The sequence below is a fragment of the Choloepus didactylus genome, chromosome 22, assembly GCF_015220235.1.
Source record: "Choloepus didactylus isolate mChoDid1 chromosome 22, mChoDid1.pri, whole genome shotgun sequence".
Taxonomy (NCBI): domain Eukaryota; kingdom Metazoa; phylum Chordata; class Mammalia; order Pilosa; family Megalonychidae; genus Choloepus; species Choloepus didactylus.
This window is the reverse complement of record NC_051328.1, coordinates 28,154,966-28,160,457: the sequence shown is the minus strand read 5'-3', so window position 1 is coordinate 28,160,457 and position 5,492 is coordinate 28,154,966. Positions and strand designations below refer to the sequence as shown.

Genomic DNA, 5,492 nt, shown 5'->3' with positions numbered 1-5,492 from the left:
TATTTGAAAGCAGGAGAGAAAAACCAAAAGAGCGCTGAGATTTGATGAACAAATCCAAGATAACCGTAATTTCTTCCTTCCATTTTCCTTCTGAATTCATGTCCAAGGGTCCATCTGGAATCTTCCTTCCCTCTCCCACTTCACTCCTCTCCCACCCTCATCCTCAGAACCTGGAAATTCAAAGCCCTAAATTCCTCCCAGCGCCTCTCTCCTTCGCACTCCCATCCCGTCCCCCATCTGCTCCCGAAAAGCACCTGCTCCCAAGGGCTCTACGCACCCCTTGCCCAGGGCACTCCCTCTGACTCCCACCACAACCGGCTCTGCCCCCTCCAGCCCTTTGTCACCGGCCATTTGGACACCTACCATTGTCAGCAAACCGGGCCTGAGTTCATCTCCCACCTGCTCAAGCTGACATTCGCCCTCAGCTCGGACAGCACCAGGACCGAATGACTCTCGCACCAGCCTCTTCCCGTCCTCCCCACCCCGGCCTCTTACACGGAGAGCCCTGTGCCTGGAAGTTCTCCAGCCCAAAGGCTGGGCCACGCCTCGAGGCCTTTGCACCTTCAGGGCCCCTTGCCTACAATACCCTTCCCAGTTTGTCTGCCCTGCCAACTCCTGTTCATCCTTCAGAACCCCACTTCAGCCGCACCCTTTCGCCCAAAGTCTGCGTACAGGGCACGTATCCGGGCGTCCCCCGGCGTCCCACCCCCGGTACCCGGATATCTGCGCGCGGGTGCGCTCCAGGCAGGCGCAGTCGAGCCCCACCCGCAGGTTCGGCCTTCCGAGGCGCCCCCTTCCTGAGGGAAGGACCGTCCGTGCCCTCGGGCCTCGGGGCTGCAGGGGGCTCCAACTTGGGGCACAAGGAGACCGGGGACCCGCCGGGCCTCCGCAGGGAGAAAGGAACACGTGGGAATTGGGTCGGCCAAGGAAAAAGGCTTTGGCATTTTCCGTTTAGGAGGTAAAGAAAGCCCGTTGCCGGCGGCCTTCTTAGCGCAGTGGGCAGCGCGTCAGTCTCATAATCTGAAGGTCCTGAGTTCGAGCCTCAGAGAGGGCACGTCTGTTTTACTGCGCTATGCCTTAATTAAATTAAAAGTATATCAACGGAAGAGCCAGTGAAGACGCTTGGAAACCACTAGGGGGCTTTGTGAACCCTGCGTTCTACTAGAGGGTCACACGGTGTGCCGGATCCCCGATGGCAGAGGTCACGTGAGGCCCAGGTTCGGCGGACCTCTCGTAGGGTCCTACGTCTCACAACGAAGGCGCTTCCAGTTCATCGCTAACCAAAGAAACGGAAGTCTCAGCCATGGGGGATGATCATTTTATTCCCAGCCCAGTAATAAAACTCCACAAATGAAGCAGCTCGCAGTTTGTCAACCCTCGCACGGGAGGACCCGGGCAGTCTGCACCAGTTCCCTGTGGCCCAGGAGACATCGGTGAGTGACGCCGATGACCCTAGGAAAGAGTAAGGGGCATAACTTCCCTCTAACCATAGCTTTAGCTGAATCTTTCAATTTTTAATTATTCATTTTTCCATAGCTTCTAATTATTTGGCGATTTATTCTCGATTGGCTATTCAGACATTTAGTTGTATATTTCTTAATATTCCGAAATAGGGAAAATTCTAGTTTTCTTTTTATTTCTATCTTAAATGCATTTTGGTCATGGAATATATTCTGTGTGAATTAAATCTTCTAAAATTTTGGTTCTTAATAGGGTCAAGTTTTGTCAATGCTCTGTGTTTGTGAAAAAGGTGTGTATTCTGCAGTGGCTGTATGCATTGTCCTAAGTTTTCTAATTGTTCTGTCCGTATTAATTTTTTGTTGTTTTGAACAATTGGTTACCGAGAGTAAGATTTATCTATTTTTGTCAATTTTTCATTATATATTTGAGGCTACATTAAATAAAGGCATAAAAACACAGAATTCTTTATATTCCTAGAGAATTGAACCTGAATTGAATCCTTAAGAAGTGTTTGCCTTTATTTCAATTATTCCTCTTTGCTTTCTAGTATATGTGGTCTAATATTACTATACCATCATCAGCTTTCTTTGATTTAAGGTGTGCATGAAGTGTGTTTTTCCATACTCAATTTTAAATGTATCTCTTTTTAAAACATACGCTTTGGGTATTTTTGAAGTGTGCTTGTCTCTTGTTGTTTTGAGATGTATCCACATTGATACATGCAGCTCTGAGACATTCCTTTTAATGGTCTATGTTGTATTCCGTCTGTGCAACAATTTATTTTTCCATTCTCCTGTGTTTGATATTAGATTGTTTCCATTTTTTGCATGCCTCATTGAATATTCATGTGCATGCATCCTCGTAGGTTGTGAGAGAAATCTGTTGAAAATTACCTCAGGGGAATTGAAGTGCTGAGTTGTAGGGTGTCCACATCTCCAAAGGGATTGCATCCAGCAGCTCTCCTATTTCTCCACATCCCTGACAGTATTCGCTATTATCAGACTTTTCATCTTTTTCAATAATTGAATGGTTATATCTCATTGATGTGATTTGCATTTCTTAGCCTACTCGTGAGTTCAAGCATGTTTTCACGTGCTCAGTGGCCATTTTGAGTTTCTCCTTGTTACTCAACTCACTCTGACGAATATAATCAGAAAGGGAATTCGTTGAAGGGAAAGCTGAGAGTTCAGAAGCTCAAGGGTGTCTAAGGAACCAAAGCTTAAAAAATCAGGAACGAGGGCAGCTCCAGAGATCTTGGTAACGGAAACCAAGAGAGACCCTAAATAAGCTCCAGCCATTTTTCCTCCCAAATTGACTATTCAGTGCTCACTTTGAATATTTAATACTTAATTTGTATATTAAATTGAGAGCAGTCATCCAGTTATCCTAGTAGTAACCTTAGCCTGCCTCTTGGCTAGGAGGGGCTGTGTATATTTCTGACACCTGTCTTTTTGTTGAGGGTAGGGGTGTGTGCATAATTCCCCAAAAAGAAATAAGGTTGGGATTCACTCATTAAACAACATGAGGACCTAATACGTGCCAGGCTACACTCTGAGGCTAGAGCAGCAGTGCAAACAGCAGACAAATCTCAGACCTCGTGGAGCTAACCATCTCGAACAAGGAAAGAATATAACCAAATCAACGTATTTTAGAAGATGCAAAAGGTTAGTGGGAAAACTAAAGCAGTGACAGAGGATTATCCTCAGAAGAGCATCTACTGCCCTGAGCTGTGATGTCTGCAGGAAGAGAAAGGCCTCGAAGCCACTCCCAGGACTGCACGGCCCTTATCTGCACCTGGACGCCGAGGCCCATCCTTTTCCTGCCTCACCCTGTTCCGTTCCTGCCTCGCCCCCCAGGCTGTTGCCGGAGCAGGTCTGGGGTGCTCACTCCAGGCGTCCTGTGAAGAGCAAACCTACCTCCTTTCTGGGTACCCCTGCCATAAATACCCCCACACAGACTCCTACAGGCATAAATCACACCCCCGGGGCTGGCTGAGGAACAAATCAAGGGCTCTCTTTCCGTCTCCCCAGGTCTGACGTGGGGACTGGAGCTTAATGACGAAGGATCGCAGAACAGTTAAGACCAAAATATTTGAAGTCAGATGGCCCTGGGTTCAAGTTTTGTGTGGCCACTTACTTTCTGCCTGTCCTTGAACACACAGCTGCTGTCGGTTTTATCAAATGCACAATCAGAATAATTTGCCTGAAACCATGGGCAGGCCAAAACCAGTTTCTGGGGGATATCCTCTGTTCCTGTACCTTTTCTCCTGAGCTTGTTTAACCAGAGCATGCACAGAAAACAGATTCTTGTCCTTTAGTTGACCTTTAAGACTCTAGAAACAAAGGTCATCTCCCCCGGAACCAAGATTATGAGGACAAGGAGACATTGGAAGCAAATTGGATGCAAGAGTTCCTTCAATAAGGAAGCTCTGGCCGAAAATCCACTTTAGCACATATGGACAACTCTATAATTAACTGGTTGGACTATGCCAAGTCAAACCTCCCTACTGCTGTCCCCACCTCTCACCTCTCATTCCCATAACTCTCAGATCAGGGAGACAGATTTGAGCCTTGCCTCTTGTCTCCTTGCCCATCGACTTCACAATAAAACTCTTTTCTCAAAATCCTGATATAGTATTGGCTTCTGTGTGCACCGGGCAGTGAGCCCTTGCTTGGTAACATGCCCACAAGTGCTTTTGAAGACCTACCACGTGAAAGGCACTCTGCTGGCTTTCTTGGGCAGAGGAAATTGCCTGACTAAAACCACTGCCGTAGACATATTCATTTCCTATTGCTGCTGTAACAAATTACCACACCTCAGTGGCTAAAAACATGAATTTAGTACCTTACATTTCTGGAGATCAGAAGTCTATATTGGTTGGCTGCCTGCCTTCTGGAAGCTCTAGGGGAGAATCTGTTTCCTTGCCTTTTCCAGCTTCTAGAGTCCACCAGCATTCTTTGGCTCCAACCTCTGATTCCATCATCACATCTCCTTCACTGACTCTAACCTTCCTGTCTTCCTCTTATAAGAACCCTGTGATTACATTGGGCCCTCTAGGATAAATCAGGACAATCTTCCCATCTCAAGATCCTTAACCTAATCACCTCTGTAGTCTCTTTTGCCATGTAAGATAACATACAGGCTCCTGGGATTTAAACATGGACATCTTTGGGAGTCATTACTCTATCACAGTGGGCAAAAGAAGAAATATGTTTAAATCAACAGCACAGTGCCTGGCATATGATGTATGCTCAACAGGGGGAGGCAGTTATTATTGGAGAGTTTTGTGTTTGGGTCAGGAATTAAGAGCTTCCTGGGAAATGAGGCTTGAGACAGCCCTGGCTGCAGTTCTGTTTTAGTCAAACATGCTAAACCCTTGCACATAATTTGGAATCAGTGGCTACATTATTCTCAGTATTGACCAGATATGCCTAATCACCTTTATGAAGATACACACAAAAATAAGACCATAGAAAGATACAGGACAAAGGCAAAAAGCACATTTTGGATCACGTTGGCTCAATGCCTTGACCCAGTAGGATAGCTCTACGGTTGGCCTCTCCAAAAGATGAGCTGAGCTAAGCTGAAAGAGAGCGGAGCTGAGCTGCCAGGTGTTGAAGGTAGCTGATTAAGGCAATCAAAGCCAAAACAGAAGTAACAGTTAAGACTTTAATCACTTATTGCACGGTATAAGCAAGAAACTAACCTGGAGAAAAACACCAGCTCCCCATGTTTCATTCCTCACCCCCCATGGAATGGCATCACCAGGAGAGAGTCGGATGGATCAACACATAGCTGAGGGACCCCAAAACAAAACGCTCCTGAAGTTTTATGAGTAGAAACTAGGAGTGGCAAAGTACTGAGTCACAGTGAAGCCCCTGGAGGGCTTTGGGACAGGAGTGCGGGTGTGGGTGAGAGCATGCCCACCCAGGGGGGCCCGAGTCCTTGCCTGCAACTCCCTTCAGAAACGGCAGCACACTGCCTGGGCACCAAGTCTGTGCTGGGAGGCCAGCTTTCCCCGTGAGTACTGC

The 5,492-nt window shown here is 47.0% G+C and overlaps 1 non-coding gene across 1 annotated transcript; it reads left to right on the top strand.

Moving 5' to 3' along the window:
- The first annotated feature begins 981 nt into the window (after positions 1 to 981).
- Positions 982 to 1,054, top strand: TRNAM-CAU. The gene has a single exon. It is a non-coding gene; the product is annotated as a tRNA-Met (tRNA).
- Positions 1,055 to 5,492: the final 4,438 nt, after the last annotated feature.